The sequence below is a fragment of the Mixophyes fleayi genome, chromosome 3 (genome assembly GCF_038048845.1).
Source record: "Mixophyes fleayi isolate aMixFle1 chromosome 3, aMixFle1.hap1, whole genome shotgun sequence".
Taxonomy (NCBI): Eukaryota; Metazoa; Chordata; class Amphibia; order Anura; family Limnodynastidae; genus Mixophyes; species Mixophyes fleayi.
This window is the reverse complement of record NC_134404.1, coordinates 23,752,028-23,768,032: the sequence shown is the minus strand read 5'-3', so window position 1 is coordinate 23,768,032 and position 16,005 is coordinate 23,752,028.

Sequence of the window (16,005 nt, the reverse complement as noted above, 5' to 3'; positions counted from 1 at the left end):
GTATATAATCCACATATTAATCAAATTTAAAACCATATATTTTATTGATATGCATTAAAATATTGTAAGTGGTTTTATACAGAGTCGCAAAATAATAAAACATTTTTTATAGTGATTAAGTGAAGTAACTGTGTAATAATAAAAGTGCAGACCAGCTGTAATGGCTTTGTATTCCCCCAATTAATAATTATAAATTGTATAAATATTATCTGCCAATTTTTTAATTGGGCTGTATTGTTACTTATCAACACAGTTATAATTCAATTAAATATAATTGTATTCCTCTGATGATTATTATAATTGTATCATCAGATTCTGTACCTTATTAATCAATTATATCAATTAATATCAATCAAAAATTGATATTAAGAATCTGAATCTCCTATAAGACCACCCTATCAGAATCTCAACATATGATAGTATTGTAACAACACTATCATATGTTGAGATTCTGATAGTGTGGTCTTTTAGTGGATTTAGATTCTTAATATCAATTTAATTTCTGATACTAGTTATATACTTATAAGTAGTATATAATAAATAACACTAAAGCTTCAGGGTATTAAGAACCCAGGTGTTGGTCTTGTGGTGGACTACAATAGCTATTTTTACTAAAACCTACAAGTCAGGTCATATATGGATCGCTACTAATAATTGATTATTAAGGTAGAGAATCTGATGATAAAATTATAATAATCATCAGAGGAATACAACTATATTTAATTGAATTATAACTGTGTTGATAAATAACAACACAGCCCAATTATAAATTTGGCAGATAATATTTATACCATTTATAATTATTAATTGGGGGAATACAAAGCCATTGCAGCTGGTCTGCACTTTTATTATCACACATTTACTTCACTTAATCACTATAAAAAAATGTTTTTATTATTTCGTGACTCTGAATGAAACAACTTACAATATTTTAATGCATATCAATAAAATATATGGTTTTAAATTTGATTAATATTCCCTAAAGTGCCTCAATACATAAACTCTCTCTATTCTATTTTTGAATCTGTCACAGTATGTGAGTAAATGGGTGCACCACTCAGAATTATATAGTATTAAATGTAAAGGAATTACTGAATAGGGAATTATTTATGAGCAATATCATTGATTATATTTTCTGGTGTGGTTTATTTTCTTTTCTACTATGTATTATATAATCCACATATGTCGTATGCTGCACTTACTTCTGCATTTTCCCTGAAACAAGCTCCTTATGAGAACTAAAAAATTATAATGTTATAGTTTTAAGAAAAAAAACCCATCCTAAATATTCCAATAATATTAAATAAGTAGGACATAACAGTTTTCTAAAAAATATTTTTTTTGCCTTTTATTTCACTAATGTATTTTATCAATAAGCTAATGTGTTAAATTCAAAAAACAAGCTAAATATTTCACATAATCTTAAAATCCACCATATACAGTGTTATAAAAAAACATATTTTCACCTATTATTTCATAAATACATTTTGTTAATAAGATAATATGTGTTAAGGCACCTGCAACCTCTTCTAACACTCCCCCTCCAGCCCCCATTCAGAATAAAAAACAAAAAACACCCCACACTAATTAGTATCAGTATATTTATATTCTCCTACAAGACAGGACTGCTCACCAATAGTTTTGATTGCTTAAAATGGTGACAAAGGTTAAATTAAGTTTATTCAAATAAAATAAACATGCTTTACATAAATGTGATGCCTTCTTCAGTTACTAGTTTTTCACGTATTTAATTTATTGTTTTTCATATAAACATGAATAAATATATTGCAGACTTATTACACATAAAGTTACAAATATATAAATACATTGTTAAAATATAATATCACTCTAGTATTTGCAATGTACATTGCTACACGGATACCTGCACTTAACTAGTGCTAGTTTTACTTCTGAACATCTTAATAATATGCATAACAGCGCTGTCACAAAGTGTTCACATACAACTATCCAATAGTTGCTGCTGGGACTGAATGTCGCCCTCTTTATTGTTGTTCTTGGATGTTGGGCCGGACGCAGGTGCAGCCCACAGTGACCAGCTGCTTGTCCAGCTTATAGATGGGATTACATCCTCTCATCTCACGGTGTATCACCAGGATCTCCTGTCTGATGGGGATGGAGTTCAGGCTAATGTCCACATTACCCTCCGAATCTAGACACCCGGTGTGAAGACACTTTGCCTCCGCGATTCTTGGAGGGAACCTGTTGTTGTTTACATCAAAGCTTCAGACAGAAAAAAACAGTAGTTATAAATCATTAGATTCTAGAAGTAAATAAACTTAAAGTTTAAGTTATTTGTTTTTAGCTAGTTGTCCAAACAGTAAAATGTAAATATAAATCTGACCATACAGTTGCTGATTGGCTGATTTTTTTTAAACCTGACATTGCCACATGTGTGGGCCACAAACACTCAGGTTTGTCAGAACAAACCATGATCAGAAATAATAGAAAAGTCTGAACATTTACTCGGCTGATGATCACATTGGTATTTATGTGGGATCCTTATTTCTCTTACAAAGTTCTTGTAAACAGTCATAGCAACACATTATGTAATAGAGGTATTCCATGTCCTTATGAACTTAATGTTGTGTGTATCAATAATGTTTTATAATGTTGGGATGGGATGATTGTTTGACCAAGAGCAATGAAGTCCCTTGATATACACATAAAAACTGGGCTACCTAGTGATTTGTGATATAGTAAAATAAATCGACCCATCTGTTGGCCACAAACAGGTATGACGTTCTTACTGGTACATAACAAAGTGGGAGACTAACATTCCACGTTTCTCTCCCTATACATATATTCTTTCTTTCAGAAATAGCTGCTACAGCCATCAGTTTCCACGTCATTGATACTACCAAGGCGTAACTACCCTAAACCAACAAGAAAATCAACCCTTAATGGAGTAAAAAATCCACAAACTGTGAGGTTGGGGTGAAACCGTGCATCACAATATACATCAGCTACAGTTACTATCAGCTTAAGAAAAGCAAGTTTGTCCTACCACAGGTGAGAAGAAACATTTGGGTTACCTGTAATCCCATGGAGAGATGGAACGTTTCTTCATAGAACCGCTCTGGTCATGGGCTTCTTGTCTGCTCATGTTCAGGCTGACTGTCACTGTAGATGAGGACTTTGTGACAGGTGGGCATCCTCCATTCCTGGCGATGATGTTGATCCAGGCTTTGGGCAGGCAATGAAGTGGTGACTTCCACGAGAATCAGCATTAGTGTGACCTGAATCTGGGGGATAGACGGAGGATTGTAAGTGATCATGTAAATAAAATGTCACATGTCTCTAATGTAGAGAAAAGACTCTCTAATATTATAGCTCTAAATAAAATATTCTACTTACTATTATTTCATTAGATTGACTGTAGGATGCATGCAAAGAACAATCTACCTATCACACACTGTGTGATATTCAAATATCTCTTTCTTCTTTCATTTTAGATCTCTGATCTACAGAGATTACGATCAGCTAGTGATACAAATGCTTACTGTAGCAATAAATAAAAATGTATTTGGCAACCAATGTTGGACTGAGGTATGTAAGTCCCACCAGAAAAATCAGGGGCTCACAAAAATAGTGTTCTGCGGGAAGGAGTTTGATTAAACCACTGAGATTTTAACTCGCACTTAACTAGTTCAACCTACAACTACCTTTCTTCCCATCAATTATACCCGTGTATGTCACAAACACCAGTAGTGAAACAGGGTAGGACTTGGAGCCATTCTGAGTGGGCAAGTCTGCCTGAAATAGGCACAGTAAGTCCAACAGTTAGATGGCACCAATAAAGACCTCTTTTCCTGGCAAGGTTTTAGAAGTTAGAACAACAGAAAAGAAGAAAGAGATAGAAATGGATTGATAGAGCACTCCTAATCCAAGCTAAATTATATAAAATGTATCTAACATTGCAGCCACATGCCTGTGCTGATATTAGTGTTATGGAAGACAATCAGATGACCACCAATAGGTTTGTGTTGTGGTACACTGTACAGGGCAGATGCCTTTATTTATAATAATTCCTTAAAAACATATTTCATAGATATTGAAATATCCTCATAATAAAGAAGTGAAATAAAAGAGAAAATTAACGTGAAAAAATGATTTTTTATTTTTTTAAAATTTTACAAAGGTGTATAAAATAATACCACAGACAGTGGAGCCAGAAAGGTGGCAAGTGTATATAGTTGTATGTTATCATGGTCCGAAAACCATCTTCCCCAATTTGTATATAACCAGCGGGAATGTATATAGACCAAAAAACATCCAAAAGGACCTATGTATGAGACCTTCTAATAAAACAAGGTCATGTGTTCCTCAGTAGGTTTAATTGATAACTGGTCATAAAACGAATACCCTGCTACATCAAATAAGGTCAGATACACTATTACAGTATATATATGTGCAAGTGGTGTCACTTGCTATTAATATCTCACTGAAGCGCCAATTGATAGTGAGCAACCATGTTGACCCAGATTAGTATTACAGCCGCTATCCAAAGTGACCTATGTATGAGGACTATTGATAATACAAAGTCCCATTCCTCTCAATTGATAAATAATAGCTGGCCACAAAGCAAAAGACCTGCTGAGATGGGTGTTGTTGCAAGTACTCTTCAGCTCCTTGCCTCTTCCACGAGGTCCTCCTGCCCTTCTACCCCTCTCTCTACCCCGCTTGGGGCTTTCACCTCTCATCTAGCTGTACATTGAGCTTCGGAGTTACTGTGCTTTTTGTTAACTGTACCGTGCTGTCTCACCCTGTATCGTGTTCCTGTCTGTCCCTGTACGGCGCTACGGATAGCTAGTGGCGCCCTATAAATAAAAAATAATAATAATAATAACAATACAGCGTATAAAGGCAAGTGATGCCACTTTGTTGTTAAAATATCACCGGAGCGTCAGATAATAGCAGATGATCGCTGCTAACCTAGAGTAATTGTGCAGCGCTGCTAATTAGTAGTAAGGAACAATAGTAGTGCAGCGGCTGTCCAAATTGGTCTATGTATGAGGACCATAAGTAATAGAGAGTCCCATGCCCCTCAATTGCACTAAATATTAGCTGGCCACAAAGCAAAGGACCTACTGAGTTTGATACGGTTAGAGACGCTAGTACAGCGTATATATGCAAGTGACACCACTTACTATTAATATCTCACTGAGGCGTCAGATAATAGCAAAGAATCGCTGCTGGCATGGAATAATAGTGCAGCACTGCTAGAGATAATATTTTAAATAGTTACTGACCATTAAACATATTCAATCAGGGAGCGCTGGCGATATCGCCGCTCACTGGCTCCTACTTCTGGGTATGATGTCAAAATGGAAAGAGCACCCCCTCATCATAACAATGATTTTGATATATAGATGAGGCTTATCCTAACTCTGTGTGGATTAGTCCCCTTTTTCTTCGAAGGTTTTAGAAGTTATCTGATTCTCATACTAATTCCTTGTATACATATAAAATAAATTGAATTATTCTTACCATGGATTTTCCTCTCCGTTTGTCCATAGTATTGAGGGTTCTTGTGTCCTTCTGTGTATCTGTGAGGCCAGTGGGTGAATACTCTGAGACACACAGGACCAGACCTTTTATACAGAGTACAATGGGGTTTCCATTGGTTCATGGCACAGGCCTGTGGTTTCATTTTAAAGTGGTTTCCTCTGTGACATGTTTGTACCAACTACTTTTATGTCAAGTAGAAGGAAAAACCTAAATCATAGATAAGATGAGCTTTCCGAACTAGAATCTGCTGGTAAGGAATTAACCAAGGCAGAGTAATCAGGCTAAGGAATGAATTTATAAATTTGCATAATTTTCTACAATATCTCGCAGTAGAATTGGGTTGTGGCTTTCTTTAGTACTAATATGACTTTATGTACTACTTTAAATACTAAAAGGTAAATGTATCAAGCTGAGAGTTTTAGGGCGGGTTTGAAAAAACAATCAGATTCTAGCTATCATTTATGTAGTACATTCAACAAAATGACAGTTAGAATCTGATTGGTTGCTATAGGTAACATCTACACTTTTCAAACCCGCCGGAAATCTCTCAGCTCGATACATTTACCCCTAAGTGTTCTTTCATGCACATGTATGTGTTAGTATGTCTGATCTAATCCTAATATTTTTTACCATTTTAATTTCAATAAGTTTCATTTATAAAGATTCATATTTTTTCTTCCAGTGAGATTATATTGTTATAGACCCTTTAATCTTACAAAAGGTTTGTCTAAGTGTAGCAGTAATATCAATGGAAAAACCTATCTCCAATAATGAAATAGAGCATCAAATGAATGTGAAACTATGATAACATTACTTAGATCATTTTGGAATGCTTAATTTTTTTTTATTTGTGGCAAAATTTCACCACTAAGTGCTGCCTCCTATAGCCTCCTGCCCTGACCTTCTGCCTAGACAATAACTATTCTCTGCCTTGCTGCCTGCCCTGCCCTTTGTCAGGACTCTGGACCTTGCCCCTCCTATTTACGGTTAGTGAGAGTACCTGCATTTTTCCTATGTACATAGTCCTCTGTGTTTGTTTGGCACTTGACACCTAAGTGTCTCCGATATCTCTGGTAACCTGGCAATCTCAGAATAAGCCTCGTACTACTGCGTACCTGGGTACTTGTGAGCTCAGTCCTCTTCTAAGGGAAAGAGGACTGCTACAGAGGAAGACAATTGTGGAGGACTTACCTGGCCGGGGCCGTCGTCATCCCTCGGGCGGCGGTTCCCTCCGTTCAGCCGGGACGGTGAGCCAATCAGGGCTCACCTCCCGGCCATTTCAAAAAAGAAAATGGCGACGGACCAATCCGGGCCCGCCATGTCATCACGTGGCGTCGCGTCGACGCTACATGATGACGTTAGCGCGGCGCCGACTATTTAAGTCAGCGCGCGCCGCCATGGGCAGTCCGTCGGCGGAGAGATCAAGAAGAGGACGTGTCGCGGAGAGCTGCGGGATCAAGACTAGAAGAGAAGACAGCGGAGACCAGCAGTGGCGGCAGAGAGCCCTTGTTAGGGCTAAGAGCGCCTCTGCTGCCTGAAGACCGGCGTGATCAAGAACAGAAGCCGGCGGCAGAGCGTAGAAGCAGCGGCAGACGGGGAAGGAGTCCAGGAGAAGCTCCCCGAAGACAGCCCCAGGTAAGGCCTTGCCAGGCAACTCCTCTCCCGGGCCCACGCCCGCAGCACACGAAATAAAGTCGGGCACTAGGCCCGTGGGCACAGTCGGGCACAAGGCCCGTTGGCACCGTGAAGTAGGGGCACAAGGCCCAGGGACCTGGGCACTAGGCCCCAACGAAGTTAGTGGGCCAGTAGGCCATTAGTATACATGATAAAGGGGACAAGCCCCTATTAGTTAGACAGGGGCGTGAGAGCCCAGGTACAAGGGCACAAGGCCCTTAGGTAGTTAGTGGCCTAGAGGCCATAGGAAGGCCAGAGGGCCTGGTTAGGGGCTAGTAGCCCGTAGGCTATTAAGGGCACAAGGCCCTCAGTCAGCTAGGGAGGCCACAGGCCTCAGGCAGGGGCTAGGACCCCTAGGTAGTAGGGCACAAGGCCCTAGTTAGTGGGCTCAGAGCCCTGAGGTAGAGAGGGGGCTGAGGCCCGTTAATCAGAGCACAAGGCTCTGTGTGTAGCTGGGCAGAGACCCATGGTGTGTAGGGCATAAGGCCCTGGTGGTGTGTGGTAGAGGCGTGGGAGCCTCGTGAGTGTAGGCGCGGTCCTGTGTGAGGTGAGCACACGTGGTTAGGAGGTACAGTAGAGCGTAGGCTCCTGTGGTGCTGTAGCAACCTGCTGGTTGGCTAGCAGCGGTGTGCTCGGGTAAGTAGCGTGCAAAGTACTGTATACTGTATTTATTCTGTCTGTGCGGCGAGTATAGTTTACATGACGGTATTTTGGGTGTGCTACATAACTGTGTCCAGGGGCAAGACGTCAGGCCCCCATTAAAGGTAGGCTCTTGTTCCTGTGGTTTTCCTGTGCTAACCCGTGTTGTGGGGACAAGTGTAGTTACCAGCATACACATAGTCAGGGGAGAACACACGTAGTTTCCCTGTCCCTTAGGTCCCCGGGGTCACACTGGTACCCAGAGGGGGTGGCTGAGTGAGTCGGTGGCAGTGCAGCACACCTTGAGGCAGTTCCAGGGGCGGCCGTGGTTCTGATCAAGGGTCCTCAAGGCCGGTTCCGTGCAGGTGGACCTGTGGTTCCGGACGTAGGGACACATGTGAGATACCCGAGTACAGGCAGTCGGGCGGTTCAGTTCGATCGGCTGTTCCGTGCGGCAGTCAGCCCGCGGGTTAGTGTGCTGTTCTACGGAGCCTCAGCCGGGCTTAAAGAACCGGTCCTTAGGGTCCGTGGGTGACCCCATAGCAAGAAGGCAGCTTCTTGGTACGACCTGGGTGAGGGGGTTAGGAACCGCCCTCCGGTTTAGGCTGTGAACACCGGCTGGTGTTCCCCGTAGCGTGTAAGTGAGCAGTTCTGTTCTGCACCACACCTAGTTAGTCCTAGTGTTTTGACTTAGTTGCGTTGCCGACCATTAGAACGTTGTTAGGGTCGGGTCGCTGTTGCAGTCAGTCCAGTTTGGTGGGTGCCATCTTAGTCTCACGGAGAGCGTAGAGGGAGGCTGTGTGTTCTTGTCATCCGCAGGAGTCGGGAAGGTGCAGGAGAACCGGATCGGAAGTGGGAGTGTCCCGGTGAGTATCACGCTCGATTCCTCCTTTCGGTTAGGCCCTCACCGGCAGGTGTGTGAGGTACTTGAGGCGGGATTAGTCCTCGGACTAGTCTTGGCCTTCAGTGCCTGTAGTCCCCCGCGTCTCGGCAAGAACAAAGTGAGGAGGCGGCAAGGAGCTTGGACTGACTGTGCCCTTGTTCTTTGCCGTAGTCTCGAACAGCCCTTACTTGGTAGACTCGGTTTAACTGTGTTTTTCCCTCTTAGGTGTTACTTGCGGGCGTCCGGAGAAAACCCAATCCGGGACCGAGGTAGGATCCAGTCATCCACGCGGATCGTGGTAAATTCGGAGGTATTAGGAGTTAGTCGCACTGTGAGGCACATCTCCGATAGGGACCTTACATTTTGGCGTAGTCGGCAGGATCCGCGTTCGTGATGACGGATTCACGACCAACCACGCCTCCCCCCGAGCGCAACCCGCCTAATGTGATGGCCGTGGGTGCCGCGTTGTCCCACCTGCCGAAGTTCGATGGAAAGAATCTTGCTTTCGCCGACTGGCAGGAACGGCTGCATGGCACTGCCCGGTTGTATCATATCACCGGTGCCATGAAGGTGGAGCTGGCTCTGAACGCCCTGGAAGGGGATGCCAGGAAGACGGTTCTTCTTCGACCCAAACCAGATAGGGACACCTTGGACGCCATCTTCAAAATCTTGGGAGAATTGTACGGTGACACCTCCTCTGCGGCAGTTCTGAGGAAGAGGTTCTTCGGGCATGTGCAGAGGGAGGACGAGAGTCTGACCCAGTTTGGCAACGCTCTCCTAGAATTGGCGGGAGAACTCTGGAAGAGAGACCTACGGGGGTCGGCCGCCATGGGAGACTCGGATGTGCTACTGCGAGACCAATTTGCCCTGGGGCTCTGGAACATGCCACTCCGGCACATTCTACTGGACAAGGTGCGGGACCAACCTAACCTGGCGTTCCAGGAAATACAAGCGGAGGCTGTGTCCCGGGACAGAGATGATCACTACGGGCCTTATGTGGTAGCGCCCCAGCAGGTCCTGCTCACCAGTAGCCCGTCCGAAGCAGAGGCCCACCCGTTGGAGAGTTGTGTGAAAGATCTAAAGGAAGCTCTCTTAGCCATGAAGGAAGAAGTCGCCCAATTGCGGCAGGAAGTCCGTCGGCCGAGGGATCGCCGAGGTGAAGGGGGACCTATAGAGGAACGGCGAAGCGCCCCCAGGTCCCAGCAGGGCCCAAGACCGGGCGTTCGCTGCTGGAGATGCCAACGCGTGGGACATTATGCCTGTAACTGTCCCGAACCTCCAAACCAGGCACCGTTAAACTAGAGTCCCTCGCGGTGAAGGGGCCACCCGCGGGGGAGATGGGGGCAAACCCCAACTTCACCAACTCTGCTGATTTGGTGGGGGAGTGCCCTACCGTAGTAGCCACGTTAGGGGGTAAACCACAACAGTGCCTGCTGGACACGGGGTCTCAGGTGACCACTATGTCGGAGCGGTGTTTCCTGGAAAACTACGCTCACCTGCAGAAGAGCCGGGCCCAAACGTGGATTAAGCTGACCGCCGCCAACAATTTGCCCATCCCTGTCGTGGGAGTAGTCTGGTTTGAAATTGAAGTATGCGGACAGACCTTGGGAAAGAAGGGCATTCTGGTGGTTGGTGGAAAAGAGCTTCGTCATGGCCCGGTGATCCTGGGGATGAACGCCCTACAGAATTTGGATCAGGCCTTATTCCACGCCAAAGGGCCTCAATACTGGAGAGAGTTGGACGTACCCCGGCCCGTGCAGCAGGTTTTCCAGAGGATGGTACGACGGTGTGATGAAGAACCGACTGAGTCGGGACTGGAGCTCCTTGGCTACCTACGGACCAACTATCGACAGACGGTCGAAGTACCCCCTGGTCAGGAGGTGCTGCAATATATGGAGGTGAGGACAAACCGGAGATTAGAGGGAAGAGTGGTGTTGGTGGAACCGGTCAGTCCGGAACGAACGGCGGAAGGACCTCTTGTTGCCCGTGCGTTGGCCAGGGTACATCGAGGAAGGGTACCCGTGCGGTTATGTAATGTGCAGGACCATACTCAGACGATGGGTCCTGGTACGACTGTTCTCCCGAAGTGAAGAGGATTTTGGGTACACGGAGGAACTGGAACATAATATCCGTACCGGAGACAGTCTGCCCATTAGGGAGAGATATCGGCCAATCCCGCCCAAGTTGTACCAAGAGGTCAAGCTGATGATTAGGCAGATGTTGGATAGCCACGTGATTACCGAAAGTAAGAGCCCGTGGGCAGCTCCTATCGTCTTAGTACGGAAGAAAGATGGCGCTATCAGGTTCTGTGTGGACTATCGGCGGTTAAATAGTTGTACTGTCCGCGACGCGTATCCATTGCCCAGGATTGAGGAATCGCTAGCTGCGCTAGGGAAGGCGAGATATTTCTCCACTCTGGATCTTGCCAGCGGATACTGGCAAGTACCAGTGGCGGCAGAGGACCGGCAGAAGACGGCCTTCATCACACCAATGGGTCTGTTTGAGTTCTGTAGGATGCCTTTTGGGCTCACTAATGCTCCCGCCACCTTCCAACGGTTAATGGAGAGATGTCTGGGAAACCTGAACTTCGACGCTCTTCTGATCTATTTGGATGATATCATCATCTTCGCTCCCACGGTCAAGGAACATCTGGATCGACTCGACGTCGTCCTACAGCGCTTGGAGAAATTCGGCCTGAAGTTGAAGCCGCGAAAGTGTCATCTTCTGAAATCTCGGTTGGAATACCTGGGACATATTGTGTCCCGGGATGGGGTGAGCCCCACTCCGGATAAGGTTTCTGCGGTGTTGGACTGGAAGATCCCTCGAACGGTGACGGAACTGAGAGCATTTCTGGGGTTAGTGGGCTACTATCGGAGATTCATCAAAGACTTCGCGAAGGTGGCTGGCCCGCTAAACGAATTATTGAGGGGCGTTGCCACTACGGCTAAGAATCAAGCCATAGCCTGGGGAGACGCTCAGGAAAAGGCGTTCACGACGCTCAAAGAAGACCTGACGACGGCTCCGGTGTTGGCGTACGCTGACTTCGAAAAGCCCTTCGTTCTGTATACTGATGGAAGTCTCAAGGGCCTGGGGGCCGTGCTAGCACAAGTCCAAGACGGCAAAGAACGGGTCATTGCCTACGGAAGCCGGAGTCTGCGGGATTCAGAAAGAAACCCCGATAATTACAGTTCTTTTAAGCTGGAGTTGCTAGCAGTGGTTTGGGCAGTAACCGAAAAGTTCACGGAATACTTGACCGGCGCTGAGTTCGACATAGTGACCGATCACAATCCCTTGGCCTACTTGGGCACGGCCAAGTTAGGGGCGCTGGAACAGCGCTGGATGGCTCGGTTGGCCAAGTTCGGATATAAGATCCGGTATCGACCCGGAAAGGCTAATGGAAATGCGGATGCGTTGTCCCGTTATCCCCTGCAAGGGCCGGAGGGGCCTAGTGATGAGGACAGAGAAGGGGAGGAGATCCCGGATCTGACCCAGTTGACATCTCCTGTTTGTGCTCTGAGTGTGCCCAAGACGACCGTAGATTGGGCCGAACGGCAGGCTCAGGATGCTCCATTGCGGTGTGTCCGCCGATGGAAGCAACAGGGACATTGGCCCTCTAGTGAAGAACGGCGTCGACTGTCCATAGCCGGACGACGGCTATTGCACAGATGGGATCAACTGGCAGTGAGGGAAGGGGTGCTAGTTCGCCGAGCCTACCTGGAGCAAGAGCTCCGTCCTGTATGGCAGGTGGTGGTGCCTGAGTCCATGGCGCAGGACTTGGTACTGGAAGCCCATGAAAAAGGCGCTCATCTCGGGGCGGCCAAGACCCATCAATGGCTACGCAGGCAGTACTGCGTACCTGGCGCCAAGGCGTTGGCGGAAGAGGTCTGCCGAGCCTGTCCACGATGTGGGGTAAGTAAGGCTGGGGAGCAGCATGCGCCCGTGCAAACCATCCAGACGGGGCGACCCTTAGAGCTGCTTATGATTGATTACGTCCTGGTTGGGGAGTCAAGTAGTGGTCATAGCTACGCGTTGGTCATGACCGACCACTTTACAAAGTTCACCGTCGTCGTGCCCACACGAAACCAGACTGCGGAAGCAGCTACGCGCGCCATTGGGGAGCACTTCATTCGGAGATATGGGTGCCCGGAGCGGATTCACTCGGATCAGGGAGCCTGTTTTCAGGGACGCCTCATGGAGGGTCTGTGTGACACTTATGGGGTACAGAAGTCCCGGACCACTCCTTATCACCCTCAAGGTAATGGCGCCTGTGAAAGGTTCAATCGGACCTTGCTGCAAATGCTCAGGGCTCTGGAGGCTGGGCAAAAGAACCGCTGGCCGGAGTTCGTGCAGGACTTGGTGTGGGTATACAATAACCGGGTACATAGTACCACCGGTTATACCCCATACTTCCTTTTGTTTGGGCGGCCTGGAAGGGAGTGGCGTGATTTGGAGTTGTCCGTCCCCGAAGAAGCGGACAGTTGGACTCCCAGCGGCTGGGTGACCGAGCAGAGGAGGAAGCTGAAGATTGCCGGGGACGTGGTTAGGGGGCAGCTACGGTCCAAAGTCCATCACGGGCCAACCAACAGCACGGCTTCCCCCTTCGTAGTGGGTCAGCGGGTACTGGTAAGAGTTAAGAGGCTGGGAAATAAACTCAGCGATCGGTGGGAAGTGTTGCCACATGTAGTGCAACGGCGCATGGCTCCTGACCTTCCTTTGTATGAGGTGGTCCCTGCGGAAGGGACTGGAAGACCGCGGGTGCTACATCGGAATATGTTACGTCCCTGTGGTTTTCTGGATTTGCCTTCCGACGTCCAAGAGAGAAGTGAGCCAGATCCTATACCCGCCCCGACGGGGGTGGATTGGTGGGCACCAATGACCGCCGACGACGTTGTTACTCCGGATGCTACTCCAGTGGACCTGGACCTTCCGACACCACCGCTTCAACCTAGAAGATCGCAGCGACCGAACTTGGGCCAGCCTGGAGGACGTTATACTGACCCGGATTTCGTGTGGACCAGGGTTTTGTCGGCAGGGACTGCCGACATTAAAAACGGGGGAAATGTGGAGGACTTACCTGGCCGGGGCCGTCGTCATCCCTCGGGCGGCGGTTCCCTCCGTTCAGCCGGGACGGTGAGCCAATCAGGGCTCACCTTCCGGCCATTTCAAAAAAGAAAATGGCGACGGACCAATCCGGGCCCGCCATGTCATCACGTGGCGTCGCGTTGACGCTACGTGATGACGTTAGCGCGGCGCCGACTATTTAAGTCAGCGCGCGTGCCGCCATGGGCAGTCCGCCGGCGGAGAGATCAAGAAGAGGACGTGTTGCGGAGAGCTGCGGGATCAAGACTAGAAGAGAAGACAGCGGAGACCAGCAGTGGCGGCAGAGAGCCCTTGTTAGGGCTAAGAGCGCCTCTGCTGCCTGAAGACCGGCGTGATCAAGAACAGAAGCCGGCGGCAGAGCGTAGAAGCAGCGGCAGACGGGAAAGGAGTCCAGGAGAAGCTCCCCAAAGACAGCCCCAGGTAAGGCCTTGCCAGGCAACTCCTCTCCCGGGCCCACGCCCGCAGCACACGAAATAAAGTCGGGCACTAGGCCCGTGGGCACAGTCGGGCACAAGGCCCGTTGGCACCGTGAAGTAGGGGCACAAGGCCCAGGGACCTGGGCACTAGGCCCCAACGAAGTTAGTGGGCCAGTAGGCCATTAGTATACATGATAAAGGGGACAAGCCCCTATTAGTTAGACAGGGGCGTGAGAGCCCAGGTACAAGGGCACAAGGCCCTTAGGTAGTTAGTGGCCTAGAGGCCATAGGAAGGCCAGAGGGCCTGGTTAGGGGCTAGTAGCCCGTAGGCTATTAAGAGCACAAGGCCCTCAGTCAGCTAGGGAGGCCACAGGCCTCAGGCAGGGGCTAGGACCCCTAGGTAGTAGGGCACAAGGCCCTAGTTAGTGGGCTCAGAGCCCTGAGGTAGAGAGGGGGCTGAGGCCCGTTAATCAGAGCACAAGGCTCTGTGTGTAGCTGGGCAGAGACCCATGGTGTGTAGGGCATAAGGCCCTGGTGGTGTGTGGTAGAGGCGTGGGAGCCTCGTGAGTGTAGGCGCGGTCCTGTGTGAGGTGAGCACACGTGGTTAGGAGGTACAGTAGAGCGTAGGCTCCTGTGGTGCTGTAGCAACCTGCTGGTTGGCTAGCAGCGGTGTGCTCGGGTAAGTAGCGTGCAAAGTACTGTATACTGTATTTATTCTGTCTGTGCGGCGAGTATAGTTTACATGACGGTATTTTGGGTGTGCTACATAACTGTGTCCAGGGGCAAGACGTCAGGCCCCCATTAAAGGTAGGCTCTTGTTCCTGTGGTTTTCCTGTGCTAACCCGTGTTGTGGGGACAAGTGTAGTTACCAGCATACACATAGTCAGGGGAGAACACACGTAGTTTCCCTGTCCCTTAGGTCCCCGGGGTCACACTGGTACCCAGAGGGGGTGGCTGAGTGAGTCGGTGGCAGTGCAGCACACCTTGAGGCAGTTCCAGGGGCGGCCGTGGTTCTGATCAAGGGTCCTCAAGGCCGGTTTCGTGCAGGTGGACCTGTGGTTCCGGACGTAGGGACACGTGTGAGATACCCGAGTACAGGCAGTCGGGCGGTTCAGTTCGATCGGCTGTTCCGTGCGGCAGTTGGCCCGCGGGTTAGTGTGCTGTTCTACGGAGCCTCAGCCGGGCTTAAAGAACCGGTCCTTAGGGTCCGTGGTTGACCCCATAGCAAGAAGGCAGCTTCTTGGTACGACCTGGGCGAGGGGGTTAGGAACCGCCCTCCGGTTTAGGCTGTGAACACCGGCTGGTGTTCCCCGTAGCGTGTAAGTGAGCAGTTCTGTTAGTGCACCACACCTAGTTAGTCCTAGTGTTTTGACTTAGTTGCGTTGCCGACCATTAGAACGTTGTTAGGGTCGGGTCGCTGTTGCAGTCAGTCCAGTTTGGTGGGTGCCATCTTAGTCTCACGGAGAGCGTAGAGGGAGGCTGTGTGTTCTTGTCATCCGCAGGAGTCGGGAAGGTGCAGGAGAACCGGATCGGAAGTGGGAGTGTCCCGGTGAGTATCACGCTCGATTCCTCCTTTCGGTTAGGCCCTCACCGGCAGGTGTGTGAGGTACTTGAGGCGGGATTAGTCCTCGGACTAGTCTTGGCCTTCAGTGCCTGTAGTCCCCCGCGTCTCGGCAAGAACAAAGTGAGGAGGCGGCAAGGAGCTTGGACTGACTGTGCCCTTGTTCTTTGCCGTAGTCTCGGACAGCCCTTACTTGGTAGACT